Below are 14,434 nucleotides of genomic sequence, written 5' to 3' on the forward strand. Positions count from 1 at the left end.
ACATTTTAGTCTAGTTTTAGTCTGACAATTATTTTAGCCCTTTACTTTTTTGTCAGCCAATATGTTTCGATCTAATCTAAAAGAATATTTCACATAGCATTTTCTGTCATCCTTTTGATGAAAAACACAATTGTAAGAAATACATCCAGGAATGGAACATGTTTTGATTGAATCTGCAAATATATTTGGAACCATAACCAGTCACAGAAATATCGACGCTTGCATCCTGTTTAACTACTGATCCCAGTACAGTACAACAAGACAACACCAAATGATTAAACCAATGTCCAGTTCAACCAACTGAACCCATGCAGTAGCCTACTTCCAGGGTGGTTGGTTTACCAGGCTAGTAGCCTATAGACTAACAAGACAACATCAACATCTAGTTATAGAACAATGTCCAGTTCAACCACTCTGACGTGGTTTCGTCAGATGATTCTCAACTGATTCTTGTAACTTGGGGTCACCGTTTAACAATTCAAGAGGTGCAATCAGGTGCTCTGAATTTCAGGGCTGTTTATTAAGCTCAGCAGTCCATATACTGAAATAACATAGGCTACTTGAACATTGACGAAGTAGAATTACAATCAGAAGAACTTTCAGAAGCATTCAACCAAGCCATTTAAATGGTGTGCCATTTATATTTTGAATATAGGAGCACAATTACCTAATTGTGCTTCAAGCTTGTGCTAATTGAAGCTTGTGCTTCAAGCAGGATGGAAAACTTAATATAATGACTCACTCCCACTGGGTTAAAAAAAGGATACATAATTGCTGTCCAAGTGTTCAGAATTCAGATCCACCATGGGGGAACAGTGGGTGACGTGGGTCTGCACAAACCTTAAAGACATAGGGAAATGAAAAATATGTTTTCACACTTTTAGAGCATATCCAATCCTATCTATGCCAAAACAATGGGAAAATGTCAATTTTTGTGTATTTTTATATCAAAATTCCATAATTAATTACTTCCTTTGAACGAAAACGCGATGCATGATGACGCGTCGAGGCCCGCATGAATAAACATTGTAACATGTTGACAGATTTTCAACCATTTTGGGCCACGGTGCTGCTTTTCTTTTCTACCTTTCATTACACAGTAGGTTTTGACATTTTCTATGTATGAAACATAAGCTTCTGGCTAAATGTACTATGTGTATGTTTCATTGTGCTGGGTGTCAACCACTTAAGTCTGGAGCTTTTTGGTGGAGCTGTTGCCCACGCAACCCGACAAATAAGCGGTTGAAGATGGATGGATGGATGTACATATCCACATTCATGGATAAACACGCCAAAAAGAAAAGTTGATGCATTAGATACAAAAAAAGAAAATAAATCACACCCGTGTGAGGTGAGGGGCACTAATATATTAACGTCTAACTCATGTTGATTAGGTGATGTAATGGTGATGAAAAACAAACATTAAATTATCTTTATTGTTAATGGGACAAGATGACGTAAATCTTCCCTTCATTGTCAATGGCGTTTTTAAAACAAACATTGAACTAAAAACAAACATTAAACCTGTATATCAAAAAAAGAAAAATCACACCTGTGTGAAGTGAGGGGTGCTCTTATCATCATACATCATCAATATCATCCATCATCATATGTCACATTGCGTGCTCAACCATCAAATCATCACAAAAGTCATTCAGCCAATCACAATTTGCGTCCTCACTTTTCCGTCTTCACTTTTGTCTTCAATGTTTGTGTTTACACAAACACGGAAAGCTGAGCATAGCTGAGTGGCAAGGGCCCCTCAAAAATATATTTTATGGGATTTGGGGGTTTTCAGGCATGAAGGGGTTAATATGCATTAATTAATGATGCATTAATCATAAATCAAATACATTGTGCATATCCACATTCATAAACACTGTAGAAAGAAAATGTGATGCATTTAGACCAAGTATTTTTGCATTAAATAATATAAAGCTTTATTTTCGGGGATTTGTTTGTGTTTCGGGCATTAAGGGCTTAATAACTAAAAATGCTCAAGGGATATCACTGGGCATCCTCTTGATTATTGTTAAGAAGTGACCCCAAGCTACAAGAATCAGTTGAGAAAAAAACTTTATCTGACGAACCATGTTCACCCCCACGGCTCCCAGACTACCACACACACACACACACACACACACACACACACAAACACACACACACCTGCACGCACGCACAATTGCGGGCGTGTAGAATAGATCATTTAGAAGTAATTTAGAAATATAAATGGACTTGTCTTGTAGTTCTACTCTTGTCCACTAGTCCCTCCTTGGAATTTTAGTATAGTTTTTATTTGTTGACGAAAATGTCATTATATTTAGTTTTAGTTTTAGTCATCATAGCTTAGTTTTTATCTAGTTTTTATTTGTTGACAAAATTGTCAGTATATTTAGTCATAGTTTTAGTCATCGTAGCTCATTTTTATTTTGTTTTTATTTTGTTTTCCTCAGTGTAAAAGGGCAGTTGACGAACATTTTTTGTGGTTTCTGGTTGTAGTAGACTTGTTAAGTAGCAGACATTTCTGAGGTAATTTACAATATTGTCCTTGTTTTTTTTACTCATTAGGGCACCACTTTTCCTGTACAGGTGTTTGTATGCCCTCACAAAATCAGATCTACAAGTTTGCAAGGCATTACGGCACATTCTGAGCTTGTTGGTTGGCTATTCAAATTTGAATAGAAAAATAGCGCTTCATTGAGTAATGTTTTGTAATAATAAACAAAATCTAAGTAACTTGTATAAGTAAAGATTTCAAACAACTGCAGTACAAATTACAATACCGGTATTTTTCTGTGAGATGTAGGGGAGTAGAAGTATAAAGTATTAAAAAATGACTCAAAACATACTCAAGTACCTTTAGTAAAAGTACCTTGAAATTTAGCAAATACACTTACAGCTCCGAACAAAGGGAGTCTGCCAAGGCGCCTCAAGCCTAAAACGGCTGATCCGGTGCTTCACAGGTACAAGGACTGGAGTTGCAGAAGGAGAATAGACTGGAGCAGCACGGACATTTAGAGCCTTTTATTAGGTGCTAAAGTATACAAAAGACTAACGTTTCGACCTTGCGGTCTTCATCAGAGTCATCTTACAGATCCTTCTCAAAAAAATTGAATAATATAATTCAAAAAGTGAAACTTTCATATATTCTTAATTGGGAATATTTATGCATGACCATTTCTAAGGAGTTTGTGAAGTTGGTAACCAGGTGTAGCAAAAGCCTTAGAAAATGGACAATCCAGTATAGAAATCAAAACGGTACATTTCATTACAAATTTACCCTGCCACACCAAAGTTTGCTGGTTGTATACGGACATGCATTTGAATTAGGCTACGTCTGTAAATTGGACTATTCGTGAACGACAAAGTTATTGCACAGTGCTTGAATTGGGCTTGCAGTGCTTGAATTGGGCTTGCAGTGCTTGAATTGGGCTTGCATGCAATTAGAGTACCAGTACTGCAGATTTGGCCCACCTGACTGAGTACCCTAATCATAAAACGTCCCAGCCGACACACTCAACCCCAGCTTAAATTATTTTCTTTATCCTTTATTGAGATAGGAAGGATAGTGTAGCTACGTAGCTATAGATAATACACTCCCACTACACCCACACGGAAAGAAAATATATGTCCACCGTAAGACTAACCTAAATACAGTAGGTTTGAATGGGGTTTCTAGGTGTAAGTATGTAGGACTAGTAGGCTTCCAAAGTTTGTGCTATTGCCATTTAGAATGCATTGGACGTTTAAGTTAAATAACTCAGAAACTACAGAACAATTCAAAGTAAAACGTTAGAGCATCTGTCTCCACAGTAAGCTGACTTATAAAAAGTGTGAATGGAGTTTCTAGGTGAAAGTGACTTTTTTGACATGCCACTATCTGCCATTGAGCCCCATTATACATTTCATTTATAATTTATAACAATATTGACATAGTATGTCTTCCGAAACCATGAACTATAGTAGGCCTATGCCGTTTTGCATGATTTTGGAGGATTTAAAAAAATTATGAAAATGATGAAAAAACAACATAGGCCTACTATAGTTAATGGTTTTGGAAGACATACTATAGTATCTCGTTTTTGCTAGATTTTGGAGGATTTAAAAAAAAGTGAAAATCATGAAAAAACGACATGCTATAGTTAATTGTTTTGGAAGACATACTATAGTATGTCGTTTTTCATGATTTGGAGGATTTAAAAAAATAAAATCAGGCAAACTCCAACTCCAACTCAGAGGCAAAGGAACACATGCGCAAATACATCCAAAACAGTGAAATGACAGAAATACATATTAAAGTCCAAAATCTAAATAAGGACAGTCAAAGTTCACGGTCCGAGGAGCGGATCGTGACAAATTTAACACATTTTACAAGCAAAAACAGCAGCACAAGATTTTCGTTTTTTGGTTATACACTTGTATATACATTTCTGGCTTGTGACAAAATACTGCAGGATATTATGCGGAGAACTTTTAACATAAAGTCCAGAAGGGTATTGTCTATGGAAATATGCATTGAAATCGTAGTGCCAAAGACGCGGGAACGAAAATCATTTTCTAGGCACTTTTTCTTGGGTCGCAGCACGGCCTATGTCGTTTTTCATGATTTGGATGATTTAAAAAAATAAAATCAGGCAAACTCCAACTCAGAGGCAAAGGAAGACTGTGTTGTGGCAGGTAGCAAGTGGGTCACTGAGTTAGGGTGCTGTCACCATTGTCTGGAGATTGTGGGTTCAAACCCGACTCAACTCTTTACTGTGAAGTTTTCCTTTCCACACTGACATCAAGTAGCCCGGAAATTCCAGCTGAACTGTGTGCTGCTAGTGGCCCAGTGGATAAATCAGATGATATCAGTAGAATTTCTAGTAGAATTGTGTTGGTTCAAACCCAACAAAATCTATAGGAGGGTGCTGGTTCAAATCATCTTTTGACGTGCCAAAATCTGCCATTGACCCCCATTATACATTTCTCAAATTTGAAAGCACTATATTCCTAGAACTATGAAACATTTCAAAGATTCCTTTTCAGGCAAACTTGTTCACAGTAAGATGAACCTAAATAGGTTTGAATGGGGTTTCTAGGTCACGGTGTAAGACTAGTAGCATACCAAAGTTTGTGCTATTGCCATTGAGAATGCATTGGGCGTTTAAGTTAAATAACTCAGAAACTACAAAACATTTCCAAGTAAAAAGTTCCAGCATGTGTCTCCACAGTAAGCTGAATTATAAAAAGTGTGAATGGAGTTTCTAGGAAAACATACTATAGTATGTTGTTTTTCATGATTTTGGAGGATTTAAAAAAAATGATGAAAACGAAAAAACGACATACTATAGTTCATGGTTCATATTTCTAAAACTATGAAACATTTCAAAGATTCATTTTCAGGCAAACATGTCCACCATAAGATGCACATTTGACTTTTTGCGGGTGATACTGTGTTGCACAAACAAAATTATACTAAGGCGCCCCCATTTTTGGGATTTTTCTAATGCATTTTCACACATTTTCAATTCTGAACAAAACAAAAGGTAAAAATAGCAAATTTCTGTTTGCTGGATTAAATTGAACAAACATAATTATACTAAGGTACCTTGACCACTTTTTGTGATTTTTCGATTAGAGAAGCTCATGTCAAACCCCCGGAAACGCGGAGCCAGTGAAATGTCACGTGGCACAGGAAAAAAGAGGCACAAGTCATTGTGGCATTGTGTGGTGACATGATTATCTAACATGATATAACATAACCTAATGCAATATGACATTTTGTGACTGAAATCAGGCCACGGCATTGATGATGAAAAGGCCGTTTGAAGGATTGTCATATCTGTTGACCACAGCACAGCCATACTTACATATTCAACAATTCACCAACAAAAAATAAATAAAAAAAATACACACACACAGACAAAAAGGTTAAGTTTATGCCCAAAACGTTTGCCTATAATGACATGCCCAACATATAAGGACACCAACATGAAAGTGGTTAAAATGCCTCAGCAGCAGCAGTTGGCTCAAACAGGATTTACTGGTCGGCGTGCTGCCTGGGAGCACTGGGAGGATTGGTGCACAAATCCAGGCCATCGTTAACACAAAAAAAAATAAAAAATAATGTGGAAATCACAACTATACACAACAAAATCATACACCTTTGATACAAAGTTCAGTGTACAAAGTACATACTACATATGTGTGCTTTGGGGTCCACTTTTACTCTGTCGGAGTAAAATTAACAATGAGGATTTTAATATCGCTGTTGTCTAACAGAAACCTCCCATCTCCATAAAACTGTGTTTTTTATTTTTTATAAACGAACGCCATCATACTGCAGTGTCACACAAAAGTATCAAAAGTAGCAGATCGGTAAGCTAAGCGAAGTGGCACGCTTTGAGCGGGATGCACACGCAGATTAGACACACCAACGGACTGAGGAAACAACGGTCGGACATGCGGTCGGACATGCGGTAGGACATGCGGTCGAACATGCGCTTCTCCGTGATTGCGGTTAGGGTTAGGTTAGGGTTTGAGGTAGGTTTTCGGTCTAATGATAGTCGGACCTATAGTATGTCTAAACTAAAGCCTGTACCCCTTTGAAAGTAACAGTACAGTAACAACTTGTTAATCATGTTACCAAGATTGTCTTTTTTCACCTTAGAATCAGAGCCTATTTGTCATTGGACGATGCAAAAACGCTGATCCACGCCTTTGTTTTTTTTTGGCTTGATTACTGCAATGCACTTTTTCATCTTAGTTTTAACTAAAACTAAGATGAGAGTTTTAACAAAAACTAAGATGAGAGAGCATTATTACTCCAGTTTTAGCTTCACTGCATTGGCTTCCGGTTGTTTTTAGGATTGATTTTCAATGGTCTCACACCTTCCTACCTACATGACTGCCTGCCTAAATATGTCCCAAACCGCCCCCTCAGGTCTTCCACTGCTGGCCTGCTCGCTGTGCCTACTATAAACTAAATAAAACTATAAAACACGTTGTTATTCATGTCCTCACTGTATTGCATTACTGCTATTATTTTATTTATTTTCTTTTTTTCTCCATTGCTCTGTAAAGCACTTTGAGCTGCATTTGATGTCATGAAAGGTGCTATACAAATACAGTTTTATTATTATTATTATTTGCAGATCTGCTACTTTTTGCCGTTTCTGAATTTGATCGCTGAAAAGTTACAGTTTTGGACATAGTGTATGAGGTTTCCACCCGACAGATGATAATTATGCAGGTATACAGTTTACGACTGAGAAATATCGACGTATAGTATTTATACGTGTACACACATAGAAGCTTTAAATGAGCTCACAAGAAGTGGAAATCCCCACAATATTAATCAAATGCATCGTGTTGTTCAGCTGGTTCATACTAGATTTGAAGTATCAACGGCCAACCGCAACAGTGGCTGAGGAAGTGCGGTTAAGGTTTACCTCTGTGTTTGTTGCGGTTCCCCCGAAACACACAGATCCAACTGCCCCAGATAGCAACAACAACAATAATAATAATGATAAAAAATCTTCAAATGTTCATGTTTCTCTATGCTAAAAAACAGCACTGTGTATGCCTTGATCCCGCCTCTAGCTGCCGCTGATTGGCCAGGCCGTTTTGTGGCCGGAGCATCAAGTCTGCCTGAGAGTTCCCAGATGGGAGCAGGAGGGGGGAACCCAGTGTACTCTCTGCTGCCCCATCTGGCGGAGTCAGGTTAGGGATTTCCAGGGGGTCTCCAGAAAAATCGTTAATATAGCGTCACAATCACCACATTAACCATATTTTACATGCGTGTGTAGATCTGCTATTTTGCTATTTAAAAAAGTCATGAAAAGTTATGCAAATCTTTCATGTATATTTTTTTAAGCAAACATTTCTTTTACACAAATCTTTGCTTCCGGAGATCCCTAGCTGGCAGAAACGTTTTTCAGGTGCAGGTCCGCGCCACCCAAAAGGACCCAATTTGGGGGCTCACGACTTGAAGCGGTTTGAGAACCACTGTAGAGGAAGCAGAACTTTGGATTGGGTTGGCAACAGCTCTCTCTCTGTGTGTGTCTCTTTCACTGCACCCTCTGGAGGACGTAGACTAGAGGATTCCGATGTTGTCGATGGTGATGAAGGTGGAGAAGTCATGTGTCACGTGGAATCGTGGATCCTCTTCCGGTTGGCTCCCGTCGGGTAGAAGGTCTGGAAGGCCTCGCCCCTCTCCACGTCCCACCACTGGTACGCACGGAGAGAGAGAGAGAGAGAGAGAGAATTAGCAAAACGTTCATCTGTCATCTGTCTACACACAAGCCAAACCAACATGAAAGACGCACACCCTGCACGCACACACATACATAAACACACGTTTAACACGAGTTAGTTTAATCTGGGAGTGTGAGAGAATGTGTGAGAGAATGTGTGTGTGCGTGTGTGAGAGATTTTGAAAGAAAACGGGCGACTTCAGTCTCCAGAAATATCAGCAAGTACTGTAACTGTATGAGCGTACACACACACACACACACACACACACACACACACACACACACACACACACACACACACACACACACACACACACACACACACACACACACACACACACACAGAACTGTATCTTCCTGCTATATCCATTGTTTGTCATCTCCGTCTGTATTTCTGCCTCCTGGGTTTATGGAGGCTCATTTGGGAGGATAGATGCAGTTTAATGAAGCATTAACTGTGTGTGTGTGTGTGTGTGTGTGTGTGTGTGTGTGTGTGTGTGTGTGTGTGTGTGTGTGTGTGTGTGTGTGTGTGTGTGTGTGTGTGTGTGTGTGTGTGTGTGTGTGTGTGTGTGTGTGTGTGTGTGCGTGCGTGCGTGCGTGCGTGCGTGCGTGCGTGCGTGCGTGCGTGCGTGCGTGCGTGCGCACACACGCACAGGGTAAAAAAATGGGTTACAAAATCGTGGGATAAAATAATAATTAATAAACGTTCTTGGCGGCTGAATCACATGACCCATTTGGACTGACCTAACAAACCTCTTTCTCTTCAAGAGATTTATTGAAAACGTAAAAAGAAAAACATACTATACTGTAGTTAAACATTAATACCACATAACGTGCGATATGCCCATGGAACACACAGCACATCCAGAAGTTACAAATTCACCTAGAGAAGAACAAAAATACAATGCATGGATGCAACTGGGACGTATCCCAAGGTCATCGGGGTTTCGGGTCTCACGAACATCATACCCCTCACTCGCCGGGGTGATCAAGTCCCGACTTACGTCCCAGTAGCTACCCTCGATCAGACCCACTAGGGAAAGACCAGGGCCACACAATCCGTTGGAACCACTCCGGAACTACTATAACCTATTACTTTGTAGCTTTTCTTTTATGTGGATAAATCCAGGTCTCTACTGTAGCATTTAGTATTTCTTGGCTGTACGCCTGCATAGTGTAATCCTCTGTTTCTCACCGCCTGCTTTCCTTCTCTCACTTTAACACACTTATCTCTCTTTTTCACGCATCCACACTTGCACACAGGCTAAACCAGAGGTGTACTAACTTAGCCTGGCTAATAAGCCAGACCGAATCAGCCGTTGGCAAAGAAAAATTGCCTCCGCGACAGTGTTGTGTGATATTAGTCTGGCTTATTAGCCAGGCTAGTAATAACTACAGTAAGTACATTGACTCAAGTACTAACTAAGTACAATTTTGAGGCATTTGTACTTTACTTGAGTATTTCCAATTTCCTATACCTTTACTTCTACTACATCTCAGAGGCAAAAAAAAAACTTTTACTCCACTACATTTATTTGACAGCTTTAGTTACTTTGTAGATTGTGATTATTATTACAAAACATATATTAACCACTTCAGCCCTAAAAACATTTTGGCCATTTGAAAATAGCCAATCTACAAGCTCACAATGTGTTTTCAAAAGTGTTTTGATACACATTTGAAAACGTGTGAAATGGGACATTCTGCATACTGAGTAGGCCTTTTGGTACTTTAAGTACATTTTGATGCCAATACTTTTGTACTTTTACTTTTTTTTTAATACATTTTGAATTCCGGACTCTTTTACTTGTAACAGAGTCCTATTTCTATATTGACGTATATCGATACTTTTACTTCAGTATAAAAATGTAGTACTTTTTCCCAACACTGCACACTTGTACACACTACACTTTCTCTTCCAGTATTCATAGTCGCTGTACAACACTGAGTCACAATGAAATATAAATTAGGCTTTATTCTCACCCCACTGGCACAGGTGGCCTGTTCCCTGTGAGGCAGCCCAGCCCACCTGCTTGATCCTCCTGCCATCCTATAGGAAGAAGGAAAGAAAACTGAAGTTCCCGACCAGATCAGCTCCATTCGCCCCTCGGCTTTGAGTGCCATCTGGACGCGTGGTATTTGCCTGACATTCTAATGCTGTGTACATATGTAGGGGGAAATCTGTTTTGAGCACATGGTTGTTTGGTTTACGGGCACGACGTTCATAGTATGCATGTATGCACATACTGTACATATGCAGTATACATCTTAGTCAGTGTATTATTCATCCCAGGCAGATGGGGGCCCCGGATGACAGTGAGAATGTGTATGCGTTGTGATTTATCGACGACTTGGGCGTGTGCTGCGGCACTGTGCGCTGATCTCCATAACAAGTTTTCATTTGTATTACAGACAGGAGTGATTACAGAGAGAGGATGGAGGGAGGGACAGCACAGACTACAAGGAAAAAGTGAAAATGTGTGTGTGTGTGTGCGTGCATGCGTGCGTGCGTGCGGGCGTGCGGGCGTGCGTGCGTGCGTGCGAGACAAGACAGACAGTCGTCCAGACTCTGACACAATGGGCTTCATTGGCCTCTGCAGTTTTCTCTGAAAGTCTTCGTCCCAGCATTTAACTGCTTCCTTTTTACTTTTTCTGTTGAAACTTTCACAGTCCCAGTCCCTCTCTCTCTCTCTCTCTCTCTCTCTCTCTCTCTCTCTGATAAATGGAAGATTATAGGTGCTCCAAATGTAAATCAGCTGGTGGAGAGTTCAAACGCAGAATAGAAATGGTTACAGTTCTCCTGTGAGTCCCCAGAGAAGTAGAGTTTGTAGAACTCATGGGGCAGCAGCAATGCTCCCTTTTCTCTCTCTGTCTCTCTCCAAAGCTTATAGCCTACTGTGACCTAAAACTACACAGTTTCACACTTTATGCAGTGAATGCAAAGAGACGCTGTATTGCTTGACATAAATATCTTCTCTTAAATTATACACTTTGAGTGCATTTGAGTGCATGTTAGATGGGCCAAAAGTAGTAAATTAGTAATCCACTATACGTACATGGGGAGCTGTGTTTAACATGATGTCAAATGGTTCCAATTAAGCTGCCACATGCTAGCATGATGAGGATCCAATTACAGGATAGTGAGGCTAGTTAGTGATCAAAAGCCCAAGCAATTGTTTGGAGCACTGAAATTGTTTGCCAGCCAAGTCTATGGACTTTGAGGATATGTCAGCGTTTTTTAGAGCACTGATGACGTAAATCATTTGCATTTATATATATGCACACACACACACACACACACACACACACACACACACACACACACACACACACACACACACACACACACACACACACACACACACACACACACACACATGAATTAATTAATTTCGGTGCTTTACAGTTAAATGGTAAAATACAGGACTTTTAAAGTATTGACAATACTTATTATCTCAGTTTCAGTTACACTATTTATGAAGATGGAACATGGGTTTTGCTGGACAGTTTTGTCCTCCAAGCCCAGTAAATCTCTATGGTCTGGTATTTCATTTGCAAGTTGTTAATTTGCTGCTCTGAGGGCAGCTTTTGAATGCTGCTCTCAGGGCAGCTTAAATGCTATACATACGTTAACGGTTTTACTGCTCCTGGTGGAACGTTCCGTCATAAGGAATCCAACCAGCAACTGGCTTCTGGCGTAATGTTCCGTCCGATAAGCTTTATTATTGATATCAAACCGGATCGCTGATTTCTTTTTTTTTAAATATTATTTTGGCTTGGCCTTTCCTTCTTTAGCGATCCTAGACCGGATTGCGCAACCGTGCTGTAATCCACCTCCCATTATACAGGCTGACTAAAAAGCGGAATAACTCGAAATCTACGGAGCTCTCCATGGTTTGGATAAAATGCGCGATGTTCGGAGGTCATTGCTGATTATCCGGTGGTTTAGATGGAAACATTGGTGCTTTCTAGAGCAAGGACGGCTTCATTTTAGCTCGCTAGCATTGACGCTATTTATTTAGCATTAAAGATATCCAGACAGGATATGAGTCCAGCGTGTGCTGCATTGAAATCAGCTCGGCAGTCTGTGGTTGGCTCTGCGTCCAGCAGGAGGCAGTATATTAATTTGCTGCTCTGAGGGCAGCTTTTGAATGCTGCTCTCAGGGCCGTTTAAATGCTATGCATACAACTACCGGTATGTTAATTTGCTGCCCTGAGGGCAGCTTTTAAATACTGCTCTCAGGGCAGCTTAAATGCTCTAGCCTACATACACCAATATTAAATTATGCTCTCAGCAGGAGCAGAGAAGAATTCAGCAGGACCAGAGAGCAGATTTGGAAGCTGGATCAGAGTGATGCAATATGGCTGTCGCTCCAACATTCAAAATTCCATTGAACCTGCCTCCCACTCTTAGCCCCGCCCCCTCTCACGATTAGCCCCACCTCCCACTCTTGCTGATTGGATGGGCGTGAGGGCCAATGAAATTGAATGCTGCCCTCAGAACACATTGGCTGCCGAACCTCTTCTGAAAATGTGGTGTTCCAGGGACCCCCAGAAGCAAGCTATGAGTTAAACACGTTTGCTGTGAAAGAATATATATTCAAAGATTTGTGCCACATTTTCATGATTTAAAAAAAATAGCAGATCTACAAGCTAGTAGTCCGGCACTTGGTGCCACGCTATGAGCTTGTATATCTGCTAAAGTTTAATATAATGGTTAAAGTAGTTAGAAGCTAAGGTGACACAGATGCCTTCCAGGTCTTAGTAGTGTTCATTCATTCATGCTATACCACTTTGCTGTTTTTTTGGCACAGCACCCGGCACAACATACACATGTCTGCTATCCATTCTCACAAGGAAGCACATGTGATCCATTCCAAGCCGAAGTGTGTGTTTTTTGTATCATGCAGTATGCATGCAGGTATCTGTTTTCTATTATCCCTCTGATGGTAAATAAATATGGACCTTGATCTTTCTGGCTATGTCAGGAGTCTGTATAAATAACCCATGGTCCGTTTTGACAAATAGAAGCATCCGGGGGGGGGACAAAACACAAATCCTCTCTCTTATCCACTGTATTCCTCACATTCTGATGCATTCTCGAGTGAATTCGGATGCATTCCACTGTTCAATGTCTGTACTTTCTGCATATAGACTATTTTCAAATAAATGTTATGTGAAAAGTGAATCCTGTTTTCTTGTGGGAGCGGTGATTCAAAAGATACCTACTGCACCATATGCACAGCAAGCATTTTAATATTAAACTAAAATAAATATATATACAGCAGCAGTTCAGAGAGAGAAACTATACTACTCTACGGAGCGAAAGTGCAGTACGTTTTTGGGCTCGTAGACTTACAATTTCATTCGACTGACCAGTTGTGAGGTTCGCGGACTTCTAGTATAACAAATTCTCTAAAATGTTGCCATGAACACAACATCCCTTTCATACCTAGCCTGGCTAATAAGCCAGACCGAATCAGCCGTTGGCAAAAAAAAATTGCCTGCTGGCGGATTACGGTCTGGAGAGGCTCAATTGTACGCCCATTTCCTACACCAGAGAACTGGTGTGGCCAATCGGGACACGGTATGCAATATGGGCGGGCTTTGGTACAGTGACGTTCAATGCTTGAGACCTTTGACTGACAGTAGCTCTAACCCAGCGGTGGGCAACTTTGACAATGGAGAGGGCCACTATATTTCATCACTCACTCCCTAGGGCCATATATTATGGTCGTCGCAAAAATAGCCGATCTACAAGCTCAAAACGCGTCGCAGCGCAACGCGTTTTGAGCTTGTAGATCGGCTATTTTTGCTATATTCGAATTGAAATCTTGAATTTTTGCTATTTTTTCTGAAAATTAATATTTTTCATTTCAAATGCCTTTAATTATACTTGTGTTGAAGCATTGAGCTACTAATTTAGACTGAAGTAATTAAAGCGGGTCATGTTTGCATGTTGTGGAATTGTAATCAGCTGAAACCAATATTATATCAGAATTCTGACATTAACCTGAGGGCCGCATTAAGTGAAGGTGGGGGCCGCATGTGGCCCCCGGGCCGCCAGTTGCCCACCCCTGCTCTAACCAATTGCGTCAAAGAGAAAATGTTTGAACCCGCCCCCCGGGAAACAAGATCCATACACAGCATCTCCAGACTCAAATTCCACACGACAGTGTGATTTGAGTCTGGCTTAT

The 14,434-nt window shown here is 40.3% G+C and overlaps 1 long non-coding RNA gene across 1 annotated transcript in view; it reads right to left on the bottom strand.

The window, feature by feature from the left end:
- Positions 1 to 7,237: 7,237 nt before the first annotated feature.
- The window catches only part of LOC306929460, a 49,640-nt gene continuing 42,443 nt past the window's right edge, over positions 7,238 to 14,434 (bottom strand). Inside the window, exons 2-3 of the long non-coding RNA XR_013790792.1 lie at positions 10,221 to 10,287; positions 7,238 to 8,211 (exon numbers count right to left, since the gene is read on the bottom strand). This is a non-coding gene — a long non-coding RNA (uncharacterized lncRNA). The remainder of the gene's footprint in view (positions 8,212 to 10,220; positions 10,288 to 14,434) is intronic.

The sequence above is a fragment of the Electrona antarctica genome, assembly GCF_951216825.1.
Source record: "Electrona antarctica genome assembly, chromosome: 9".
Lineage (NCBI taxonomy): Eukaryota > Metazoa > Chordata > Actinopteri > Myctophiformes > Myctophidae > Electrona > Electrona antarctica.